We start from the raw sequence: 27,613 nt of genomic DNA, 5'->3' as shown, positions 1-27,613 counted from the left end.
TTTCGTCTCTTCTATTTATTATGACACTCCTGGGCCTGCCCAAACTGCTCGGGGTAGCTGAAGGTTTGTGGCACGCGCTCTATGCTGACGAAATTTCGCTCTCGACGATGAAGGCTTCAGGATGTCTTCAAGACGCGCTTTAAGCAGTCCCAGACGTGGTTGATAAGTAAGCCAAAAGTACGGATTTCTATGTTCGCCTCAAAAGTCTGAACTGGTCGCCGTCCGGCTTCGGTCACCCAAGTAACTCAAGAATGGCGTGAAGGTTGTCCTAAATGGCGGAGACATCGTTCCGAAACCCAGCGTTAAGATTTTAGGACATCTTGAAGGTAGCGCACTTAAACACGGACACTAGGGAAAGAAACGACAAACCACAGCACGGACACTAACCACAGCGCTGTGGTTTGTCGTTTCTTTCCCTAGTGTCCGTGTTTAAGTGCGCTACCTTCAAGATGTCCCATATGCATTACTAACTAGCCCAGTTGTCACTTATTCTTAAGATTTTAGGGCTGACCATCCTGTCAGACAACAGGGTAAATACGTTTTTCCGCAAGCTAAAGCACTCCTCAGAAGAGATCCTGCACATGCTTCGGCGGGTGGCAACCAGGCGGAAAGAAATAAAGGAGAACGACAATCTGAGGCTGATCCAAGCCTTTGTGGTGTCAAAAGAAACGTAGGCCACACGTTACCTCCTGGTGAACAAAGGAGAAGAGAGGCAGGTGGACACAATAATATGCAATGCGGTTAAACAAGCCATCGGAGTCCTCATAACCCCTCCTCCCCTGCAGATGGTTCTACACAATACAGTGGACGAGCTGGTTGAGGGCAACCTGTTCAACCAAGAGTAGAGGCTGAGTCACTCGAAGGGGTGTCGGTGTGTCCTGGGAAGAATCGGCTAGAGCGTGGTAGGGCTGACCGATCGAGAACAGCTCGCGGATGGATGGCTAGATGCAATCGAGACCAAGCGTCTCCCAAAGAACATGAATTTTGGCTCACCATGGCGGCAGACGTGAGGCCAGGGCTCGTCCTCTCAACGGGCCACTGGGGAGCGAAGAGGGCTTGGTCTTCACGGTCGCCTCTCCGAACAAGGGGACGACAGAACAGTGGCGGTGGTGACACCCAGAAGCGAGATGCTGACGAGCCCATCGTTGCAAGTCAGAGATGTAGAAGCGGAAAAGCTAGTGATTGCCCTCGCCCTCGCCCCTCCGGGCATTACCAAAGTGGCGGCAGACTCATAGCAGGCGTACAGGAACCTCAAATCGGGCTGGCTGTTACGCTTCCACTGTTCCGCTTCCAGAGAACTAGGTTGAATTAGGGGGGGTGGGGGAGGGATTCCGGCCCACTGTTTGGCGGAGGGCAATTAGTTTGCCCACAGGCAGGCCAGCGCGTTAACGTTCCGGGCAACGGCCGTGGAGGAGGCTAAAAGTCAACGTACGGCCACTTACAGGGAGATGGTGACGTACTATCGAGATGATAGGCAGAGACTTCACGGCCTGCACCCAGAACTCACGTGGGAGCAGCAAGTAATGTATCGACAGATACATTCACTATCCTCCCCTCACCCCCGCTTACTCGATGGTATGTTCCCAATCAGTACGAGAAGAGCTGCCCATTATGCAAACACAGTGGTACTCTTCGCCACATAATAGGAGAGTGCGGTTTCGGCCAAGAACACCCACCACCTATCCTTATTTTCTTCCCCTATTAACCCCACCCTTTCCCCAAGTGACCGATGGGATATCTTGCTGCTCAGCCCCGCCTTGGAGGATCAGCTACGGCTGGTTACCAGGGGCCAGTTGGCGATTGCAGTACGTGGAATCCTGTGAAATGGGAGCCAGCGCGATTCGCGCTGCCATGCTTAGAACAGAAGTTGTTCCTCCCCCTCCTCGCCAATAGCTATCTCAAATGAAGTTATATTTAACAAAATATTTGTTTATACATTTCAGCCTGAATACAGCGGATGAAGTATCATCAGTGGCCAAAAAATCGGGCGATAGGCAGCATGTCTGTAGTTGGCATAGGCACCTTTTTATTAGGCTACAACTGGATGAAAAAATCTTTCGCTGGAATAAATACTACCACCTTAAGGAGGGGGCGCCGCGGTTAGCAGGCTTAGCTGCAGCGGCTTCATTCCGTGATGCGCGGTTCAAAAAAAAGAGCGAGAAAGAAATAGTACGATGGATAACTGGTTCTATTTGAGATGTATACCTTAAGCGAATAGGTGTTTAATCATTCGAAGCGAAGAGCCGATTGCTTGGAATCATTGCTTCGAGTTGCTTGAAACACAAAAACCAATCACCAGTTTACAGGGGGCTTTTCAGGGTTGCGCAAGTTAACAAGCATCCTGAAGCGCATATCACTTGATGCACTTCGCTGACGAAAAAACGGAAAACTCAATAATGATTTCTGCGCTCTATGAGTCATCATGCAAGAAACAAGTTGTTCCATGCAAACGTGTCGTCCGAACACTACACCAGGGTGCCCAGATTTTTTCCTGTTGAAGTAAAGCTATATTTGAGGCAGCCAATTCGATGCTATACCAGACTTGAAGGTAATCAGGAGGCAGAATAAAGGGCACAGTTTGTCGATGCACAAGTTATGTGACATCCAGAGAGCCCCGCTTACTAAAAACTGAATTGTACAAGAAATACGGCAAGCGATGCGATATATATATATATATATATATATATATATATATATATATATATATATATATATATATATATATATATATATATATATATATATATATATATATATATCATCTGGAGAACGATAAAACTCACAAAGCGCGCAGAAATAGTACAAGTAAAGAGTCGGATACACGGCAAGAACAATAACAGGGAACGTTTACTTACGTAGCGGCAACGGGACCTGCCATCATCAGAGTAACCCCCGGGTCGTGACTGGAGTGTCTACGACATTTTTTTAAATGCAGAGCATTTCTTTAACTCACGATGTCACCCGGCGTTGGCGTGCCTCGGCGTCCGCAACAGCCGTTCCAGGTGCGCCCTCTCCCCCACTCCTCCTCGCCTGCTCTCCGCTGCTCCTCGCGTGTTCTCTGCGTGCTCGGATCGCGTTCAGCAACAAGTCGTAGTTTGGCGCGGGAGCAGCGACAGTTGTGGCGTGATCGTGACGTAGTCGTGACGTGGTCGTGGCGCGGTCGTGCCGTGATGGGGCGGTTCTCGGCGTTCGCTCTCGCTGTCAATTTCTTTCGAACCAGATAAAATGCCGCAAAAGCGGCGCGAAGAACGCCTTTACAAGCGCGCGCACTCCGTGCCAGAGAAAAGGAAAAATAGAAGACCACTTGCACGCACAAAGTGTCCAGCCTGGAAGCGCTACGCTTTAAAAACAACGAACAGTAACAACTGCAATAACATTAACGTAACCCAACCTACTTAACGTCGTGCCCCCCCCCCCCCCCCCCGGAAAATGCTCTGCATTTGACCGTGCCCCTCGCGAGGGGGATGTTTCCCACTTTCTTTCTGTCTTTCCAATTCTTTATCTGTTTCAATGACCTCCCACATTCTCCCCTTTGCTTTCCGAGGCATTCTTGACAGCCAACCCTTATTTCTATCTTAATTCAACAAGCCCCTCATTTCCCATTCTGATTCGCTTCATGCAAAGCGAGCCTCAGTTCTGGCAGTCTTGGTGCCATAGGGAGCTTAAGAGGGTTCAACGCTGGTCGACCACTCTCGAGATGTCGTTGACACTAGAGTCCCGGCCCGGGGGTTAAAAAAAAGGTTTCTTTCACCCCGAGTAGTCCGAGTGGCGCTGGCTACCAACCCCAAGCGCAGGAAAACAAAAATACCTTAACAAGTTAACTTAAATACCCGAGAAAGTGGAGGGGAAACTGCCCCGCCGGTAGCGGAGTGGTCATCGCACAAGACGCGTATTCTGAAGGTTATGGGTTCGGATCCCACCCGGCGGGCACTTTTTTCTCCAATTTCTTTCTGTCTTTACAAATTCTTCATCTGTTTCAATGGCTTCCAACATTCTCCCTTTTGCTTTCCGATGCATTCTTGACTGTCATCCCTTATTTCTGCCTATATAAATTTTTTCTCGACTTTGCTTTCTTCATTCCCGTATCATACAAAAATGACAATCATATCAGTCGGCGCTATAAAGTACCTTCAAGTTACCGAATATCCCTGGCAATAAGGACTGCATCTTTGATGTGTGTGTTCTTACGGAATCCCTATACGCACCGGTTAAGACGAACAACAATTTGTTGGCACTCTTGTACTTCCACAATGCAAAAATCATCCACTTAAAGGGACCCAGAAAAGCCTTTTGTAAAAGTTACAAAAGGCCTTTATTGTCGCGTAGTACCAATATAGCGATCTACATTCAGTATTAACTGCGCCAGAAGCAATTAAGTGCACCTCTCCCCCCTTGCCGATCGATTCCTCCTCCCTCTCTGCTTCTTTCAAAGCAGCTGGAAACACTGGGAATAGCCATGTGACATCGCGACGCTCGACTTCCGTTCTCCGCTAGATACATTCCTGCGCCTAGGCACGCGACAATCGCTGCAGACCCGCCTTTGCCTCGGGATCGCGCAGGAAGGAGGAAGAGCAACCGGAAGCCAATGGCAGTGACGTTGCCGGCGACCGACGATCGGCCGAATCAGGGGGGCGCCTCGCCGTTGCGTCAGCCGCGGTCGGCGTTGCGTCAGCCGCGGTCGGCGTTGCGTCAGCCGCGGTCGGCTCGCTGTGGCGTCGCGCTCATCGGCTAAGAAAGGCGATCTTCAAAGATTGTTTACAAATTATCTGTACAACGTATGAGGCTCACACTTGGCTCAAAAATCCCCCATTTTGTGTTCTATCACCTGAATGCATTTGATTGCCACCTTCACAAAGCTTTTCTGGGTCCCTTAAAGACGAATTTAAGCTCCGCTATCCGGTGCTATACAATCATATTAAGGCACTCCCAATGGGCTGCGTTTTGCTCTTCACACCAGTGCCTCGAATTTGGAGCATCGTGAACTCGTTGTCTGGACAGTCACGTTCGATAAGGCCATTTGCGGCCTTGGCATTACGAAAGGATGTGACGATCTCCCAATTGGCTGAGGAATTTGCAGTATCGTACACTTATACTAGGTATGAGGGACTCCCTTCCCTGTTAGCCTCCATGTCTTCCTCAGCGTTGGATGCCCCATTCATGGTTCGGGAGTTCAAGAGCGCGCTAAGTTCCTTACGCAGGCGATTGTTCACCAGGGCCTGGCGAAATTACCAATCAAATGCTGCTTAATTTGCCTGTAGAACGCAAAAACGATCTCCTGCGGTACTTCAACCACATTTGGGAGACTGGTGCCATTCCTTCGACGTAGAAACTCCCCTGGGTGGTGCCGGTTCTTAAACCTGAAAACGACCGAACGGTGGTGTCTGCATACCGGCCTGTTTCCCTCACATCTTGTGTGGCGAAGTTGATAGAGAAACTGGTTTCTGCGATACTAACCTGGTGGCTAGATCGTTATAAAAAACTACCATATTGCATGACTTGGTTTCGACGATGCTTAAGCGTCCAGGATAGTGTTCTAAACTTATCAGCCATGTCGAACATAACCGAGTGCATGAACTTTCAACTATAGCTCTGTTTTTTGACGTTTTGAAGGCTGATGACTGTGTCCTGAGACAAGCAATAGTAGGCAGACTACATGCAATGGGGGTGTCAGGAAACCTTCTTCGCTTCGTTGAGCGGTACATGCAAGTACGGTTGGGGAGTGTGCTAAAAGAAAAAACAAACGTCTCGAGGGGAGTTCCCCAGTGTAGTGTTTTGTCCCCTATTATTTTCAATGTGGCTATGGCTGGGCTACCTGCAGCACTAAAAGAAGTTCGACAACGAGCTCAAGTATCCGTGTACGCTGACGATGTTTGCATCTGGTTGTCCGGATATCAACATAAGCGACTGGCAGTGATGGCTCAACGAAGTGTTCACACCATGCAGAAACATTTGTCCCCCATCGGACTGACGCTCTCGGCCGAGAAGTCCTGTTTTGTTCTTTTCTCTGGGTACCGGCGACAGTCCACCCGTGTTAAGTTTACATTCGGCAGCCTGTACATCCGTCAAGCCACTCACGTGCGATTCCTTGGTGTCACTCTGGACAGCAGACTGCATTGGCGACGGGCGGTCGACATGACTGTTTCGGCTCTGCTTCCCCGTGTGAACATTTTCAGAAGGATTGCTGAAGCTAAGTGGGGGAATCACACGGCGTCCATGATTAAGCTGCACTCAGCTCTGATTGTGAGTCGCATTCTTTACCACTTGCCTGTGATCTCACATTCAGAATCCCAGTATGAGCGCCACGAAGCGTTGCATAAGAAAGGGCTGAGGATAGCAATTGGAGTTCCTCAAGGAGCGGCAAACGACAATGTCATACGGGAGAGCCAGTCTGCTACACTCCGCTTGCTGGCGTCACAGAGGTTTACTGACGCAGGCAATGCGTCTAGGGAAAACCGGTGCTGGAAGAACAATAATAAGGCGGTTTCGAACAAGGACGGCCTCTCATGCGCACACTGCTCTTAACACTCTGAGATTATTGTGCCATCAGTGGCCGGGGAAACTTCCCATCTCAATGCCGCCATGGTCTCACGAGAGGCTTCAGTGTCAGCTACATGTTCCTCACATGAGAGCCAAGCGAAACACGCCAGTGGAAGCAGCCAGATTTTTGTTTCTTGAACATTTGGAGAACTCTTATCCCAATCACCTGCAATTTTTTTACGGGTGGCTCAGTCAATCCGCACAGAGGGGTTAGTGCAGCGGCGTATGTCATTCCTGGTACCCAGGTTTCCTGGGCAGCATGCCTGGATCATGCATGTGGTGTCCTCCACCGAAACCGAGTGCATTACCATTGTGGATGCTTTGAGGAAACTTAAGTCATATAAGATGCAGGAAGTTGTAATTCTGACTGACTCGAAAGCAGCTCTACAACTTCTGCAGCATGGGATCCCCACGAGAAGGGAATGTCAGTGTTCCTTGCGGCTTGTGCAAGAACTCAGCAGCAAGGGTTTTCATGTGTGGTTTCAATGGATTCCATCCCATGTTGGCGTCAAGGGCAACGAGACCGCTGATCAGATGGCACGAAATACGCTGCAATTTGCAGCGACTGTTAAAGTTTCCGCCAGTCACTTGAACGACTTCAGGCAAACAGTCGAACTCAACTCCTTGGGAAATCCCTATCACCAGCCTTGCGTCACAAAGGGACTTACTAGATCGGAGGCAACATTGCTATACCACATACGAACGGGCTAGACCACAGCATGGCTATTCAAGGTGGGCCTCGTGCGATCGCCTCTGTGTTGGTCGTGTGCAGTGATAGGGGACGTACGCTACTACGTAATGTGGGGCCCAAAGCATGATGTCGAGCGGACTGCAATGCTCTCAGCGATTCGAAAGCTGGCAGCCTACACAGTACTCTGGACCACATCGTCTTTCTAAGGGGACATTGGATGCTGCGCAGAGACGTGTCGCGTCTTCTACTAAGCTTCCTTCAGGAGCCCGAACTGGCAAACTCGTGGTGAGAGGACACTACCATTGACTAATTAGGAGGAGCTTGGGCAGAGCAATCGCCGGCATATCCAGCCAGGCTAACCCCGCCTGATCCGACACAACAGCCACCACTATCACCACCACCACCAGCACTGATAACACGAAAACATTTTCACAGTCCCTTCGAGTTTGTCTTAACGGAGGTCTGGTGCATATATATACGCTCATAAAATGTTTGCGTGCTCTGTAGTGCAGCCTACATTGCCGAGAACAATCGCTGTATACACAGCAGCATACATGCGGAGCTGCCGGAGCAACTTCACGCCGCATACGTATTCTCTCCGAGCCGCGGGCTTCATGAACCACTTCCCGCAGCTTTCATGCATCCGCACATGGAGTATGCAATCTCGCCGCTCATAACACACTGACCTACCATGGTGGCGGGCGGCGGACAAACGAAAGCAGCGCGGAGGATGCAGAAACAACGACCGTTCACCGCCTGTGTATGTAAACCTCCCTCTATACGCACATGCGACCGACCCGCGCACGCGTCTCGTGCTTCGCGCATAGAGGGACGTCGAGGATCGTGCGGTCTCGCTCTAAAAATTTTGAATGTACATACGTGGACGGCGAGAAAAGACGCCCGTTTTACGCATCGACGTCCGCCGTCCGGCAACAATGAAAACTAAATCACAGCCGTCGCCTCCTGCTCTTTCTTTTGCTCCCTTCACGTTACCCCCCCGCTCAGCCCGCCATCGCCTTTTTTGCTTCTACGTTTTGGTCAGTGGACGGTGGTTCGTCACGCACGTTCACAGCCGTCTAGTCCCTGTCCTGAAGTCTCAATGTCGCTCGCGACACGCAGCGCAACCGACATGCGCCATATGCAATGGTGGAAAGACGAATTTCGTCGCCTTTTAATAAAAAAAAACGGTACTATGTACGCGTGTTATGTATGCTAATTGTACGCGGAGCGCGAAACAGAATTCAGGGCCATTCCGCCCGGCGAATGTGGATGACCAGTGGAGCCGTAAATGCATCAGCAGCGCAAATGGGAGGGGGTTGGGGGAGAATTCGGTGCCAGAACTCCCCCTGAATTTTTTGAACCCTGCGTACCATTTTCTCTCCTCCTTGCGACATATTTTGCTGCGTATGCTATTTATGCACCGCATCGGTGTAGTCTTTTTGGTGATGCGCATACTGCACTGTTTGTGTGTTTCCTTGTTGTTAGTAATTTTTACGCATTACTCCTGTATATTCGAGACAAACGTGTACTTTTTCTTTTTCTGCCCCCCTTACTCAATGCCCTACACAATGGGCCTGTAAGGTACTCGTAAATAAATAAATAAATAAATAAATAAATAAATAAATAAATAAATAAATAATGTTTTTTTTGCGAGAAAATATATCTTTTTTTTTACAAATCAAGTTGTTGGAGTTTGTGGTATCTACCTCACAATATGCATAGCGCATGCATTACACGAGGCATTCAATCATGCACACTGCGAGGAACCACCGTCGGTTAAAGCTAGTTGAGCACGCGCACGACACTGAGACGCCTCCGCGCCAACTCGACACCGCCTCCATTGGGGCAGGTGGTGTAGGGACGATAAAGGAAGATGTCCGGTATATGGAAAGAAGACGTTAATTTTATGCCAACCTCCTAGAGACATGTGTAACATGTACGTACTCCCCTTTAGATCAAAGGGGCGACAAGGCGCAATTCGCAAACAGGGCCGGATTAGCAGGGCCGAGGATCCGGTTCAAGGAAACAAGGGGTGCTCCTTCCGCCCTACTGCCTTACCCTCTCGTCTTCCTTGAGATTTGGCGCTTTTTAGAATTCGAAACAAACACATGTCGTAGCTACTTGAAGCATGTCCGGACTGTTCACCAACGTCGCCTGGGTTTATCAACATCGAATTTCTCGCAGCGCTCGTGGAAAGATTGTCAGCGGAAGTGAACTATACCGGCTAGGCGACAGAAAGCCATAGACAGCATTAAGATTTGTCGGGTTAGCTGGTTCATACTGAAAGAACACTAAACTGCGCGAGAAGTTAAGACGACATGAAAAAATACATACGGCCCTTAGTTAGAAGTGCAATATAAGTGTCGTATGTGTTTCTACCATTCGTCGTAACCTTAGCGCAGATTACCCTTGTTTCAATAGACATCTTCCCTCGAAAATCACAAATGGCATTCGTGAAAAATGGCTTCCTCCATCTGCTTCACTAATTCGGCAGCGCACGCTTTGGTTGGCTGCGTGTGAGCAATGCCGAAGTAGGCAGGTGGGCCTTTTTCAGAAAGTGTCGCATATTCCTACAGTGCGTATACGCTACCAATCATCTGCTAATTTTTTGATTTCATCCAGCAACACAAATTAAAGCTCTTCTAATTCGGCGTTTCCATAAAAACAGTGACATGTATATTGTATACTAGCGGTAGTACCCGGTGGTGCCCGGGTGGGCCATTATATTAAGGACAGCAATTGGTATTTGTTAGTCGCCATATTAGGCTGCTTCATTGGGAAGTGGTACACACTCGGGAGCGCCTGCCTGCTGTCAGTACATAGGCTCCTACTTCAGGCGCGTCGTGGTAATGTGAAACGACTGGTACTTGTGTTTTACTCCAACTCTCGCTAAACAAATTGCACCAAGATGGCGCGTTTGAGCGAATGAGTCAGTGAATGAAAAAGGTTCTATTGGGCCGGCGAAGTGGGAGTGGTTCCCTATTTCAGAAAGCCATGTGATGAGTGGGCAGCCTTCACTCTGGAGGAAGTATTGTCAGGACATCCAGATCGCTGATTGTCACCAGGTTCTCCCACAGCTCAAGGTTTGGAAAAGTGGATGAAAGAAGGAGGAGCTTGGTTTGCTTTCGCTCTTAATATATGAGGAAGAGTGCCAGGCTGCAGCCACAACTTGAATTCGGCAGGAGATTGCGCTGGGAACACATGATGGAGGCCGGCTGGGTGAGGGGTATTCTTCCTCGTAGGAAGTGCTATCTCAGAAGATATGAACGATGTTCATCGGGACAGTTTTATCATAAGTAACATGGGCTTCCTGTGGGAGGCGCGAGGTTGCAGAAAGTCCCAGCAGATGCCGAGGGCTAACTTTTGCGCTTTTTACTGGTACATCTTCTCTTTTACATTTATGATATATGACACCTGCTCCTACTGGAGACGCGTAGTTGCCGAAGGTGTCAACAGATGGCGACCGCTAAGCGAACGCGGGAAAACTCAACTCAATTTTACGTCCAAAAGGATGGAGATTAAAAAATCTCACTGGCCTTCTAATCCGCATCTTAGGACAAAATCCTGAAAGTGGTTTTCGGGCAATTAAATGGGCAGCATTTTCAATAAAAAACGAATGGGAGATATCAACTGGCTGGGTGATTATTTGTGAAAGTGTAAAAACACAGTGTTTTCCCGAAATCCCGCTTGCCTCTATTGGGAGGGTGTCATTGAAAAATGTTGTATAACAGTGTTGAGATAAGTGAGTAAGTTGCCTATCTCAACAAAAACCAGTTCGATATCTCCGATGGCGGGCGGTAAAAAAATTAATATGTGAAAAACAATTTTACCGCTTTTCACTCTCTTCATGGTGGGATTTTTAAAATTTTAAGAAAAACACCGTAATCAGAACGTGCCCTTGCAATCTGTAGCCGTTTGAAAGAGCAGTTTGGCTAGACGTGTACATAACCTGTCGGGCCTTTTTGGCTCCTCAGCCGTGTAATTTGTAAAAAACAATTTGACCCGTTTAGCGGCGTCGCAGAGCGAAATCCTAAAAAAGGTTCTGTGCATTTGTATGAGTAACATATTCTAGAAAAAATCAGTTGGATTACTGAATCGGTGAAAGATTTATTTGAGAATCTTTAGGAACACCGTTTTAGATCCGGAATACGGAATCACCTCGCTGGTGTAGGTTAGGGTGAAATCCAAAAACTACTTTTTAGGTATTCTTAAGGGCTACTTAAATCAGCAAAAAGCGCTTCGATATGTGAATGGGTGACCGAGAAAATCACGAATTCGCAAAACCACAATTTCGCCCTTTTCTTCGGTTCGGAGGGCTATTTCTGGAAAACCCGCCTTAGTGAGCACCTACTCAATGACGCAAATAAACTCGTGAAATTTCAAGTCTCTAGGTCTGACAGTTTTGGCTGGGCGTTGATGAGTCAGTCAGTCAGTCAGTCGGGCACTTCTTTTTATAGGTATAGATGACGACTGAGCACAACAATTAATTTAAATGTTTATTATTCAAATGTTTTCATCTTGCCGGGAGAGAAATCTTTAAGAAAAGGTGACCCCTATAGAAAACGAGGTTGATATCAAACTTTCACAAAACATTTTTTAAATAACACTCTCGAATAAACAATCATACATGTTTTATACCCCTGCTACACTAGCGTCCGAATGTCATTTGAACCAAATGTCATTTGACTCAAATGCCAAGTTGTGCTGCTACACTAGGTTTTGAAATGCCATTCGGCTCAAATGTCATTTGAGCCAAATGAGCACCGAGGGAGACATTTGGGATTTCAAATGCCATTGCTAGCACTCTCGCGCACAGCGTTCCAAGTCAGCATAAACAAATACATTACTGGAGTACTTAAAACGAGCAAAATATTCTGAATTGTGGGACTGTTTATTTCTCGTTCACTTAAACCGTGATATCAAGATGTAATAATCCGTACTCTCAGCACCAGTGCGAAAAACCTCGACTGGGATTCAGAATTAAGCAAAAACCGTGTCAAAGTTTGTTATTGGTAATTTCATATCATTTTAATACGAAAGACTGCAGCTAAATTTGGTTGTTGCATTTATGTGTAAAAACAGAACTCGACAGCAGCAGCGCCATGCAGCACGGCGAGCGAATGCTAAAGCTTTCAAATGCAATTGGAATTGTAGTGTAGCACGGCGGATTCTGAATGGCATTCGAAGCACCCCATTTGAGTCAAATGACATATGGTTCAAATGATATTCGGACCCTAGTGTAGCTGGGGTATTAGTTTATAGACGGGTCGCTCAGTTTTAAACAGGTAATACATTTACATTTTTGCAGACAATATCCCCTTTATAAGACCAGGAAACTCATTCATATTGCACACGGCTTTTCTGTTAATAAATTGCGGTTTAAATTTACCTTTTAGCAAAAATGTTCCACTTCAGCACAGTAGGAAATATATGTTATGCATTTGAAAGAAATTCAACCTCGAAACAGGACGGCATACGTACTACCACGTGTTTCATCTTTTTATTAATTTTTAAAGAAAACACAGAAAGGTATGTAAGTTTCTACAGATGCCTTCCTGCCTTTTGCAGGGACAGTTTGTTGATGATATCTTGAACATTGACCCTTCAACAAATCCTAATCCAGCTGCTCTCTGTGTCCATCAGCTGGGCCCGCTCTGTCGTCCTACGTGATGCATGCTTTTGGGCGAGCCCAATGTATTTGTCTGAGATTGAAGAACTGTAAGCAGAATTTACTATCATGCACATTATGCGACGAACAGCCTTTTGGACGTATGCATTATTGAAATAGATGGAGGATCTCTTTTTATTATTTTACTTCGTGTTTTTGCCACGCGGCAAAGGAGGCTTAAAGATGGGAAGAGTGGTCGATGATCTATGTTTCAATCAGTGAAAGTCAGCAGGAGGCTTACACGTTTCCGAACCAAACCACAGTCTGCCATGCTTCTCAACAACTCGACGCCCCCCCTCCCTAACCCCGGTTCATTTGAACCCTTTGAACCATACATAACCCGGACCTGCTCGCAAGTGTGCGCGTCGTCGCCGCGCAGAAGCAGTGGGTTCTTTGCCGGTCAGGGCAAAATCCGGGCGCGGCGCACCGTTGTGCGCGCGCATCGCCGCGCTGGCCAGATTGGCTCGCGTAAACTTCCTTCTGGCGCTCTTTGCCCTTAGTCGGCCTTGCGCCATAAAAACCCAACCAATATCAGATTGGCTCGCAGCAGCGACAGAGACGCGCTCCGTTTGCTCAGAGTCGCGTACCACACGGCGTGATCGTCAAGTGTTAGGTACGGCCTACTGTAAGCGTAGGGACAAAGGAGTACGAGGAGGAGGAATGTCTTTAATGGTGAAAGGAAGTCAGCCTCGCAGCGAGCTTGGCTTTCTACTCCACATGAAAATGAGAGGTGCGAAAGTAAAAGGAAGCAAAGACACAAATACTCACACGGACACTACAAACGCAAATAAGCGCACAGAAACCGATGATCGCAGAACCATACTCACACAGCACACGCACAGTAGTAAAGCTAAGACAAACGTTGACAGGGTTTTGTTCAGGCCGGAGTCACAGAGAAATTATATCAAGGCCCGTGTACTCCGTGTTACCGCGGAAGTTGAGTGCCATGGACCAATGGTGTCGCAAAGTTTCAGTGGTACATCAGCACGCAGTTCGAAAGTTGTCTTAGGAAAATAAGCAACCTAAAGCACGGGCGCCGGAAGGGCTTCTGGGCTTCGCCGGCGCAATGGGTGTGCAGCCGGACGGTATAGAAAGCGTCACATGGCATCCTGGAGAGCGTCTCTCGGAACCGTCCCTCGCGCAGTGCGCGCGCTCCGCGTCCCGGCGCAAGGGGTTCAGGTCCCGTTCAAAATGGGCCAATAAGGTGAGGTTAACCACGAACCAGGGCGGAGAGGCCGTCGCGCTGACAGTGTTTTATCGCGCAACAACGGCCGCTGTCGCGTACACCTGGGCAGAAATTGGAAGCTTTGGCTGGACCCAACGTAGGGGCGAGCTGGCCCTTGGGGAAAAGAGGGGGGAGTCGCCGCACTACTGTACCAACCCAGCGACCGCGTAATGGCCGCTGACACCGCAGGATTCCCACAAGTTCTGGGTGCATTCGCATTTTGGTGACGATATTACAGTGAACGAAACAACTAACCCGTCGGCTTTATTAAAGCAGAAAAATATTACAGCGAAGCTGTTATCCTTTCGTTGGTGGGAAAATTTTGTGTCGTAAACAAGAAACCCAGGCAGGAGCCAGCAGTTCTCGCCCAAGACACCGAACGCATGCGTCAGGACCCAGCATTTGCCGCCAGAGAAGCCGAGTGCTAGCGACAAGCCCACCGAGACAACGAGGAAGATTTCATACCCTCCCCCATCAACATGTGAAGTGGTTTACAACAGCTGCGCTGGACATCCACTTTCACTGGGCAAAATGGGTTCCCCTTGTTTTTAATTTTTACGGCCGACGCATAACACCTCCCGAAAAATATTTCTGGCTACGCCACTGTAAGGCATTGTCACTTAGTTGCAACGGTCAAAATGGCTTTGTAGTTGCTGTGATATACACTAATCGGCAAACTCGCCACAGCGTACACATTCCCGGATAATGTCATGTAGATGCACGCACCGCTGTGTGGTCGGTCGGGCCGGATCGGCGTGACATCGGAAGCCAAATGCCTACAACACTAATCGCGTAAACAACTCTATTTTCTTTCCCGACGTATCCACATTTAAATCCACAATTACGAGGACGGGGGAAGTGTCATCGCAACTGACCCACCATCCAAAGACAATCCGAGGACACCTAAGCATTTCTTAACCGTTCCGAATGCGAAAACCTTAATGTCCCGAAAAGCATCAATGACACGCGAGAGCCTGAGGCATAGGGTCCCGCAGTGTTCCGGCAGAGAGTATACATTGGGCCTTCCCGATTCACCAGAAGGCCGAGGACTGCCTTCGGATGGGAAGTTCTATAGCATACATGGGAAAATCGAGAGCCGAATCGCGTCCCAAGCAGTCCGCGGACGTCACAGCACTGATAATCGAGGGTAGGCCCGCTGTTTTCACGCGGACGAGCGGTCGTCCTGTCCGAGGCTTCGTCCTCTCGCCACATGAGACGACTGGCTTTGCAACCAACTTACTCCGTGTGCTTTTCAATTGCTCCGATCTGCCTGTACTACACGTTGCGCCTCTGCTCGTTCTTTTCCGCTATATTGTCGATTTAAAGCGCGCGCTACGGAACGCCTCGAGCTTCAGCGACGCATGGAGCTTGGAGAGTTTTTATGAGAGGATATCGAAAGATGTACAAAAGCCTGGCCTAATTAACACCGCTTCACTGTCAAAGAAAAGCGGTTTGGTGTACAATACCTCAATGTTGCCACTACTAGGCAAATCTCACTGGGCTGGTAACATACGAAAGAACGACATCGCTGTGATTGCACTGTACCGGTAAATAGATTGGGAGGTGACAAGTGCAGGATAGTCCCCCCGCTCTGATTTCGTGCCGGATGAGCGTTTGCTGTTATTAAGTTGATTTGAACACAAAGACGAACACGTACGCACACACAGACCCCTCCCCCCTTCCACACACACACCCGCTCGCACGCAGGCGTACACATTACGACTGGACAGGGACTACGAGGCTGAGCCCTGTTTAATTTTTGATTATGTGTATCGGTTCCATACGCAGAGTTCATATGTTGATACTAGGCCAAGAAACAGCGCTACAAAACGACGTTGCGTTGACTGCCAACAAAACTGCGCTGACTGCCAAGTGATCTTTAGTTTGAAAAAAAAAAACAACGTATACTAGTTGTTCTTTGTTCATTTTCCCAAAACTAGTACAAATACGTTGTTTCTTCAAAAATTACTCCCACCTCCCCTCGCGGGAACCCCTGTGTAGATGCGACGCATAGGGGGTTCCGTTGTTGTTTCCGTTAGGTTGATTCTCCCATCGCGTGAAACGTGCCGTGAACCCCCTGCCGCGGCTATGACGCAACGTGGCGCGGCTATGACGCAACACAATCCAACACAATCCACTTTAATACAATCCAATCCAAATCCAATCCAATCCAAGCCAATCCAAGCCAAGCCAAGCCAAGCCAAGCCAAGCCAAGCCAAGCCAAGCCAATCGAATCCAATCCAATGCCCCTCGCGAGAGAGTGTTCGCTATCGGAGAGGAGAGGGGGTGAGCGGCTGAGAGCGCAGCTCGCGCGGCGAGGAGAATGGGGGAGGGGTGTGGATGGACAACGACAACGCCGTATGGAGGGACAAGGCGAGTGAATGAGATGCCGTCGCATCTAAAATAAAAATGAGCTGACAGTCAGAACAGTGCATGTCTCTGCTTTTGTTCGTCTCGTTTTGTAGTGCTGTTTCTTTTTGTAGTAGCAACATGCATAAGTCCCCTTGTTCAGTACGCATGGGGGCCGGCCAAAGCGCGACAGCTTGACGAACAGTTCCCGGCGGTAAGCAACACATCATGAGCCACACGCAAGCAGATAATTATCCCATTCATAGGCTACATTGTCAAGTCGCATTAAAAACAAAAAGACAAAAAATGCCAGAACAGCTAGTTAGTTTAAAATACATAAGGTATTGTTAACCTTGTAAGAAATGAAGTGCCAACCGCGATTGCTCTCAATTTTGTTGCGACTGTTCATAAAAAAGGACCTTCCCTGACTATTCTTCGGCCATTCCGCATTTCGAATCTCCTCCGGTTACACGGACCTGTACCACCTAGTTGCATTCAGTACTATATAGGTGCTCGCACGAGTGCCAGGAAACCAATTAAAATTTTGTTAGACGTGTGCGCTGACAGGCCGCGCAGTCACAGTCGAGCATTTCAGTGTTGCCTGACTCCGTATTCCCGTTTTCCTGACAAACCAAATCCCACCAGCTGCGGATAACAATCGGGAACCCACACTTTTAACTTTGGTATGACACCCAGAAACAGCTGCAGCGGTGACAGCGTCCACTGACCTGTACACATTGCCCTAAGGTACGCCCCGCGTTTTGCATTTTGTTTTGCTTGTCCTCTCTCCCAGCTAAATGGTAGCTTTCGTATAAGAAAAAAATCCCGGACAATCTCCACTAACGTGAAACCTGGCGAGGGGCGAAGCATGCAGGGTATAAGTGTATTCTTGGCGCCTTGGCGTTTTTGCCCACGGAGATGAAACCGTTGGGGGGTAGAGGTATACAACCTTGCTGCAAAAGTCTCTTGTATTTGAAGCACGAAGCGTTCTAGCGCGAGGCGTAAACGAGTGTCCCGGGGTTTTTTTTTAGCACGCGTTACGAAGCGTTTCAGCGCGAGGCGTAAACGAGTGTCCCGGAGTTTTTTTTTTAGCACGCGTTTCGTTCTACCGCGAGGATTGAACGAGTTTCCCGGTGTAAGTATCGTGACTACATGAGACGACGACTACGACGACGACGAAGACAGGACACGCCAACAGCCCGAGCTTATAAGGGCCTTCGTCCCTAAAAACCTGGTATGAGCCTTCAGCGAGAGCAGCGTTCTTTTTTCACCTGTACGGTACTCTCTAGTCCTGTGGCATCCGAGATATACACATGTCATCTCGTGTACCTTTGAAGAATTGTGTTCGTTGTTTGTTCCTTCATTTTATTTCATTCGACCGGATAGCACCGGCCGTTGACAACCTGTGTTCATGAATACAAATTGCCGAAGAAAGACACGAGACGCCTTTCGATCCCCACCGTTCCACCTCTCTCTTGTTTTTCTTTACGCGACCTGTAAACACGCGCCTCGTTTGATTCACTTGCGCTGTGCACGGGCGGCTGTCGCAATATTGCGTTTGACTAGCTCTCTGGTTAGTGTAAACATGTTTGGGGACGTCCCCTTCTCACCGGTGAACCCCCTTTGAGGCTGCGTAACATGTCGTGCGTGTCTTGTTCCCTGCAATGCTTTTTGTATGACGTGCATGAAAAACGAGACGTCGTGTCGGGCGGAAAATGAATACATCTTACAACGACGTGCACGCCCCGCTGTTTATACTTTGAGCTGCGCATTGAAAACCAACCAAGAGCGGCGCCGTCATAGTGAAATTACGCATTTCAGAAAGACGGTGCAGGCTCTATTGGTCTTGTTTCTCCAAGACGCGCGGAAACGGAATTGCGTGGTGGGCATGTCTGGGATTCATCTGAGTTTGCGTAAGCCTCCCCGCGAGACCTCTATATATTTTTACTTTGTTTTATTTTATTGTTTGGTCCGTCCGTCCGTTCGTGCATCCATCCGTTCGTCCGAGCATCCGTCTACCTCTCTATTTATGAGCCGTAACAAGGCGATGATAGCTGCAACAATGCGTTTCATCAGCCACCACAGATTGGGTATTTTTAGAGGATAGTAGACTCCGTTCTCAAGTGAGTTTGCACCGGCAGAGAAGGTGTTGGCCCCAACTTCTCTTCATCTTCTTGATAACTAATAGGCGGTTCCCAACTATACTTAACGTTATGAGAGAAAACTGGCTGGGCAATCACCATGACAACCACGCGCAAACTGATCCGCTCCCTCCCTCAAATCAGAACTTGATTGATTGATTGAAGGGTTTAACGCGCCAACGCAACGCAGGCGATGAGGCGTGCCGTAGGGGAGGGCTTCGGATTAATTTTGACCACCTGGGGATCTTTAACGTGTGTCGAAATGTCGTGCACACGGACGTTTTTGCTTTTCGCCTCCATCAGAAAAGCGGCCGCCGCGGCCGGGAATCGAACCCGCGACCTCGTGCTCAGCAGCGCAACGCCTTAGCCGCAAATCACAACTTCCACTCCATTTACTGTGGATATTCAAGGCCTTTCGGATCATGTGGCATTCTTCGTACCCGTTCACCGGATATGGCCCAATGCAGGTGGACTCAGCTTAACAAGAGATCTAGCTCTTCCATTTCCATGTGAAGTAGTAGCAAGCCAACCTCGGTGACAGGCTGTGGTTTTTCTATATATATATATATATATATATATATATATATATACAGTCGAACACGGATATATCGAACTCCAAGGGGATCGCGAAATAGTTCGATATATGAAAAATTCGATATAAAAATAATAGGCTCTGAGACCTCACCTATGGCGGACGATCACTTACCGATCGGCGCATTCATGAATGACAACTAATTCCGCACTCACGACGCAACAGGACGCTTTATTTCCGTGAAACAAAAATCGCTGATCTTGGCCTGTTTCTTCGTCCTGGAAATGAAATTAAAGACGCTGATCCCGATCTTCTCGAGCCTGTCCAGGTGCGACAGCCCAGTTCTTTCCATGTCGTCGCAACAACGGCGAATCAAGCTGAACGCAGCGGCCACTTCACCCGCGGAGTACGATCGTGTAGCCGCCTCCTCGTCCGGACGATCTTCGCCACTCGAGCTATCGGCCTGGGCTCCTGCGACCGCAGCTACGATATCCTCGTCACCGAGGCTCATAACAGCCTGGACATTGGTGTCAGCGTTCACGAAGTCGTCGGCAGACACTCCGGCTGGAACAGCAGCCGGGAAAAGGGACGACAACTCACGAAACGTGTCGCCCATGCACACGTCGTCATCGTCGCCGTCTTCGCAAGCTTCGGAAAGTTCGGCCGTCACAAAGCGGAACTGCTATCCGGAAGCAGTTGGCCACGGTCTCCTTCTTCATGCCGTTCCAAGCGCCTGTCATCATATGTATGGCCCCCAGTCGGTGCATCCCTACCTCGCCCTGCCACATTTTCCCAGCGTTCGGGCTTGTATGCCTAGAGAGATTTAGCATACCGGGCTCCGTCCGCTAACAGTACGGTGGCCGGTAGCGGGGCCCGACTGGGCAAGCGCAAATTCGTTTCGGTAGGGGGGATTAGTTCCGCGAGCCAGTCTTCGCCATGCCCGCGCATTCCTTACATCCTCCTCAACCTTAATCGGGGGTGCAGCGACGGCCGAAGAGCACCTTCCAGCTCGCGCGGTGTTCGATATACCCAATGTAGGGGAAAATACGGTTCGATATAAACGTACGAATTCCTATACTTTTACACAGAACTTTCAAGGGGATAATTTATGAGTTCGATATATACAATAATTCGATATACCCGTGTTCGATATATCCGTGTTCGACTGTATATAGCAGAACAGAGAGATACGGACGAGGGACTCGGTAAAGATACATATCAAGGTTGCAGTCGTCATTGCCAGTGCTATTCGGCTTTTTTCGAAATATTTAATAGGGCCGAATGACGTGTGCTTGTCACTTTTCTTTGATTCATTGATAAATAAACGAAAATATAAGTCGAGAAAAAATCCGCCGTTTTTCCGGGAGCGGGACTCGAACCCACATCTCCGCATAACCGGTGCGGTGCGTTAGCCATTACGCTATCCCACAGCGGCTTCTCTCTCGACTTTAAAGCGGGGGTTTATATTTACAAGAGCTCTGAGGCCGGTCAACTAGCGCCGCCCCTCGACTACCGCGGGAGACGTAGAACGTCTTCTTTTCCCAGCGGCCGCCACGTAGAACGTGGTCGGAGGTCGGGGTTAGCAATTGGCATATCCGAACTGCTGGAGCACCGCACCGGTTATGCGGAGATGTGGGTTCGAGTCCCGCTCCCGGAAAAACGGCGGATTTTTTCTCGACTTATATTTTCGCTTATTTATCAATGAATCAAAGAAACGTGACAAGCACACGTCATTCGGCCCTATTAAATATTTCGAAAAAAGCCGAATAGCACTGGCAATGACGACTGCAACCTTGATATATATATATATATATATATACAGAAAGAAATGCCGGCAGTCTACAACGCCAAAGAAGGCATAGGGGAAGGTTAGACTATCTTTTTTACCGTTAGTGACGTTACATTATTATTATTTTTTTTATTAATTATGAGATAAAGAAAGAAAGAAAAACACGCGCCCAGAGTGGGGACCGAACCCACGCCTTTCGATTAGATCTCGAATGCCTTACCAATTCGGCTATCTGGGCGACTGTGTTCTGCTTCACTTTCTGGGGTATTTATATTTTTACTACAACTGTATCTGACGCTTGAGGGTGGTAGCCAGCGCCACTCAGACTACACGGGGAGAAGGGGACCTTCTTTTTCAACCCCCGGGGCGTGACGCGGACGTCTACAGCCTGTCATGAGCGGTCAACTGGCGGGATACCCTCTTATGCTACATTGGCATCAAGGCTGCCAAGGTAGCATAAGAGGGTTTATATATATATATATATATATATATATATATATATATATATATATATATATATATATATATATATATATATATATATATATATATATATATATACAGAAAATAATGGTTGGCAGTCAAGAAAAACTCGGAAAGCAAGGGGAGGTTGTGGTGGGTCATATAGAAACAGATGAAGAATTTTTTCGGTCAGAAAGAAAGTGGTGAAAAAATTCCCGCCGGGTGGGATCCAGACCCACGACCTCCAGAATACCGGTCTGGTGCGATAACCATTACGCTACCGGCGGGGCTGTTTCCCCACCACTTTCTCGGGTATTTAGGTTAAGGTATTTTTGGTTTCCTGCACTTGGGGGTGGTAGCCAGCGCCACTCGGACTACTCGGGGTGAAGGGCACCTTCTTTTAAACCCCCGGGCCGTGACTCGAGTGTCTACGACATGTCGAGAGTGGTCGACCAGCGTTGAACCCTCTTAAGCTCCCTATGGCACCAAGACTGCCAGAACTGAGGCCCTCGCTAAGCATGTAGCGAATCAGAAAATGGAAATGAGGGGCTCGGTGAAATAAGACAGAAAATAAGGGTTAAGAAAACCTCGGAAAGCAAAGGGGAGGTTGTGGTGGGTCATAGAAACAGATGAAGAATTTTTTCAGTCAGAAAGAAAGTGGTGAAAAAATTCCCACCGGATGGGAATTCCCCACCACCCGAGAAAGCGGTGGGGAAACAGCCCCGCCGGTAGCGTAGTGGTTATCGCACCAGACCGGTATTCTGGAGGTCGTGGGTTCGGATCCCACCCGACGGGAATTTTTTCACCCCTTTCTTTCTGACTTAAAAAATTCATCTGTTTCTATGACCCACCACAACCTCCCCTTTGCTTTCCGAGGTTTTCTTGACTGTTATTTTCAACGAGCCCCTCATTTCCTATTCTGATTCGATATATATATATATATATATATATATATATATATATATATATATATATATATATATATAGAGAGAGAGAGAGAGAGAGAGAGAGAGAGAGAGAGAGAGAGATCTTTCGGTGCTTTCTGCCGTTCGCCCCGCTCTGCGAACATCACTTGACCGACAGAGAGTGAAAACCTCCAACTCGCCACGCAAGCGCATATTCCAGCTGGTGGCACGGACTTCTTAGAGGCATGGCACTCTGGAAAGAGTTCAGTGCTTCATATGTGCCCAGTTTTACCTAACCTGACCTGCCCTTCACAGCTTTAGTTTACGAACAAAAACAACGCGCCTAATATGCACCCACCACACTCTCCTTACGCTACCCAGCGTAAACATTTGCTTCAGTGCCGGTTATCCGACCTCCAGAACTACAAGCATAGACATGGGCGCCCTGTCACCGGTCGTTCTTCAGCTTCCTGCATGAATCTGGCACCATTTTTACGCATGCCATACCCGTCCTTTCGCGTCGAAAAGCATTTTGTCGAAGTGATAATAAAGAAATGCCCGGATATAACACGTGAAAGCAATGAATAGATGAAAAATAAAACCGAATAACGAATTTCTATGCGCTTTTATAAGTATCGCGATGACCGCTCCTGGTCTGTACCGCCCGATCGCTGAAGCTCGGAGGCGTTTACAGACCCACAGTCTTGCCTGTGTTGTCACAATGTACAAATGATGTCAAGACTGAGCGAAAGTCAAACCAAGCATTGGAAATAAAAAAAGCGAATGAAAACAAACAACAGAGCGCCTACATATTGCGTGTCGCGGCGCAATGCATGCAGCTGGGGACACGTGCAGCGACGAAGCGGGTGTCGGATGGTGCGGAGAGCATCGAGGTCGTTGTCACTGCTCAGTGGACACCGCTCCGATGACGATGCTTACTTACGGCGCCAATGTGACTTCTGGGACCACCTGAACAGTCCATGCACAAGTGGCCCCATTCTGAGAAATCAATCATAAACGAATTCGGTCACCTGTCACCGATCTTACCTTAGCTAAAGACAGCAGGGAGTGAGAATAAGCCATTGTTAAGTGAGAGGTGTTGACGCAGCCGTCCGTGCACGGGGAGCAATGACACGGTGGTGCGCGGCGCAGCGAAAGCACCGCCGCTGACCCGCATATGTTTGCCTATGCTAATCGATGGTGTAATCACGGTCATGGTAATTAGACGCCGCGCGAGTCACCCATCCTTCTACCGTGGCCCCCTTCATTTGATTCGCAACGTTGTGTCTCAGGTCTGTCCCCCTCGCGCTTGCGTTTGTTCGTGCCGATCTCTCTTTTGTAACGACGGTGATGTAGGAAGTGCGCCGGTTTCAAGCGCCTGCACGAAACGCCGCTCGTCGGTTCTGGACGTTGGAGAAGTCGATGTTGTCTCGTGAGCCTGTCTCGCTGTGGGAGATAGACTGTCAACGAAATAGGGATGTCCTGTATGCGTTTTCATTTGGAGCTGGTATGGCCTGATCAAAACATCTGTGCGCGCCTGGCAAGAGAAAGCGAGTGCACTCACAAGGCATCGGCATCGAGCGCGAGCGAGTTCAGAACAACGAAGATGCGACAAAATCAAGAGGCAAATGTAAAACATTGCAATAGGTTGCCTGATATGTCATGGGATCACCGGAAACAGTCGAGCATTTTTTAAGTACCCTGCATACAGTCAAGCAAGAAACAATCTCGCACAGAAGACCGAATGCCTCAACCACAGTTTCCCAACTTTAAAAGGACCGTGTCGTGTGGCCATCTCCCTCGTCTCAGCGGAAAGTACTAGCCGAATTATTTCATTGCCTACACGAAATCGGTGTCGCTGAGAAGATATAAAACTACATATCCTCACACTATGCATCTAGACTCACACTATGCATCACATCTAGACTTCTCACGTGACGCAATCGACATAAAAAAAAGTCTGCCTCCACGAACAAGCTGACGAACAGGCCTCGTGCGCTGGTATGGTGGCGCCACTGAATTTGAACCCGCGCCGCCCCTTGACGATATGCGCCGCATTTTTGGCTCGTTCCGTGCTACGCCTCCCCGCGTATGCCGTGCCACGGCCGCTGGATGAAAGGCGCACTTGCGTGCGCTCTCATCCAGCGGCCGTGGCCGTGCGCAGGGCCAGCGGGACTGCGCGGAGCGGGCCTTGCGTGAACTGTTCTGCGGCTTCCAATAAATATGAAGCGCTGAGAAATAGTAAAAAATAAAGGCAACCTGACCCGCGGATATATTAGACGCCAGCAACCACGTTTTCGGCATCAACGAAGAAATTCAGACCGATACAGGGCCGTCTATGTAGCCCTGGAAATGGTGGGATTCAACTAAATAGTTTAAATACAGGAGCGGCTGCTGTAAGCAAGAAATATAGAATATAAATTTTAATGCGTCGACATTTTTCTGCCAATACTCCCAGAGCACAATCTGTGTAATGTCTGACAATAACGCTCAATAACGCTCAATTGGAGATCGAAGTTAGTGCGTTTAGCCGCAATAGTGTAAGTGTAGACTATTTGTCGAGTGAAATTAAGAAGTCATAAAGTAAAAAAGAATAAAAATGAACTTGCTATATCGAAAAGTCTACCTTATTCCCAACAATCACGCATTAATAAACCAAATTATAAAAACCCAGAATTACAACCCAAACAACCCCGAAAAATTATTAAAACGCACCACACGTTAAACGCACTCCGTTTGCACGAAAGGGCCTAATTAACGAAGTTAACACATTTGCCGTATAATAGCGTAATTGTATGTTGTTTCTATAACAAAAACTAAAAATGTCGATAGAGCTAGAAATGAACTATTGAAACAAACAAAAAAACTGATTCGCCGCACTGACCTGTTTATTGATTCCAAAATAACATAAACCAGAGAAACGTAATATAAACACGGAAAAAAATCAGGAAAGCACCAATCTGGTTGAAATTACAAGCCTCAAGACGAACAGAAGCGGCGCGTATAAATCAGCAGACGTATAATTCTCTAAAGTTGTCGGCGGTCCCAACTCGCGTTTTTTTTTTTTTTCCTAAGAAAGTTGCTGGAAGGCTGTCTGCCGCGGCTGCGGATAACACACGGCGACGGTGGCTGTTTACATGAGTAGCCATGAGCGCTGAGCACAGATGTCCACGGAATTGCTGCGTTCGTGGGGAAAGCCATCTGTGCGACTAACGCAGGACGCATAGCAGCAGATAAAACGCTTTTTTAAATGCTATCCCTACGAGCGCTATTGAAACTGTCGAAATTAGTGTGCTCGCCCCCCGAAAAGAGGTACCCGCACAAATTCGCGATGTGAAATGCGGTTTTGCTGACGTTCCTGCATGCGAAAACAGCCACAAAATGCAGAGCCAACATATGCTCCGACAGACGATGTTGACGAAGAAATGCTGGGAGCAAGCGTTGAGGTGATCAGATGACTTCTCGGAGCGAAGCCTGTGCTCTCCTAAGTAACATTCGCACAAAAACGAACATAATTTATTCTTCGGCGATGCCGCTGCCTTGTTTTTGTATCTGTTGAGCCATCCGCAAACATAAACGTAGTCAGAATTGCTTATTTTTCGCCTGTAAAGGCGTCGGTCTGTGATACCTCGGCCGCTGATGGCGGCTGATCTTGCCGGCCCCGGGCAAAATATGCCGCCGTGGCTGCCAGGATGCGCTGCCTGTGCCGCTCAAGTTGCAGCGCACCCGCCCAGGCGAGGACGCGCTACAAGGTGATTTGCCCTACGCGGCTCTGCCGTCGGAAGCATACGGCGAAAGTGGTGACGACGATTGCTACTGAATATAACACTGTACATACTTTAATGGTCTGCCTTAAAAAAGTACTGACACCAAATCTTTACGTCATGTTTTTTTATAGATCGATGCCTACGAGGCTAACTATCATGAAACAGTAGTTCAAACACATCAGCGGACGGTAAATGAGGAAATGTAACGCAGCGGAAACCGCCGTCAACTGCATGCTGCCGTTTCAAAAAGCGCGGAGTTCGCGGGCGGCCAAAAGTACGCTAGGACGTCACGGATTCCTCTGAACAGGGCCGGCGCTATCACGTGGGTATGCGAAAACCTGTAACGCTCCATCCACGCGCCAGACGGTTGCGCCTTGCCATCAGCCGGGTGCCGGGTGGACGTCACGGAGTAGGGGAGCACGCGGTTACGTCACCTCGTTTGCTCTACCACACCCTGATGTCACACGATGTCGATTTCGGTGGAAGCCTCCAGCACAGCAGTCTCGTCGGCGCTACATTTGCAATCAATTTAGGATATGTACCACGCGACGCATGCTGTTCATACTTTACGCAGGGTATCCTGGTGGGTAAAGGAAACGAACTGTACAATAATATCAGCCCGGAAATTGGTGTCAGTACCTCTTTAAAGTGCCGTCCAAAACGTCATTGAACTGCTGGCGTGCGGCGGCTCCCTCTCTTCTGGAATCCTCCGTCAGTGTGGGGAGAAGCTAGGTCGGCGACTCCAGCCCAGCTGTTTCTCCAAGCTTACTCTACTAGTGCAAGCTTGGTCTATTTTCATTGACTCCATCTTTAGTTCTTGAGTTTCTTTTTTTTTTTCTTTTTTTTTTTTCTCTAAGTTTCCAATCTGTCCTTGGTAGCCATGAGTCGCCCCTCGCCCCGTCGGAAGGAAATCCTGCGTACGCCATGGCCTCTGGCACTCCGAAACTCCATGAAAAGAGCATCAACGCACTGGTTAATGTCTCCGCCGAAGGTCACTCCGGCAGACTTCTGCAACGGCACCGCATTGCACACAACCACAAAAGCGAGGTTCGAACAGTGGAGCGCTTGTCTCGGGCCGTCCCCACCTCGCCTTGAAACAGCTGAGCACCTCGCAGAAAGTGGGGCGACACATTGCAGCACGCGGCTCGGCAAAACGGTGACTAAACGAGCTCAATTAGAGAGCATTGTCTCTTCATCCCCGTGAAAGAGGCAAGGAAAGAAGATGGAGGTATATGGTGCCACGTAGAAGCGTGCCCTTCTTTTGGGGCGCCACAGGCTGAGGTAATCCTAAACGCATTTTCGCAATTTGTTCGACCTCTGTTTGTTGTGGACACAAGGCGGTTGCATTTTGAGGAGAACTTGTCGTGAACCTTTGCAAGGCTTTATCCTGAGGTGGACCTTGGAGCGCTGTTCCTCCGGAGTTTTCTTGCCACTGTAGCCCTGCGCTGCAGCTTCTCCGACAAGAAGCCGCCGTTTCTTCCTTTCCGCTCGCGTCTGGATTGCGACCGCGTAGAACTGACACATAAACGTAGAGTGCTGCGATAACC

This window comes from Haemaphysalis longicornis, unplaced genomic scaffold (assembly GCF_048455015.1).
Source record: "Haemaphysalis longicornis isolate Haplotype H1 unplaced genomic scaffold, Haemaphysalis longicornis Haplotype H1 scaffold_2, whole genome shotgun sequence".
Classification (NCBI taxonomy): domain Eukaryota; kingdom Metazoa; phylum Arthropoda; class Arachnida; order Ixodida; family Ixodidae; genus Haemaphysalis; species Haemaphysalis longicornis.
This window is presented reverse-complemented; position numbering follows the sequence as displayed.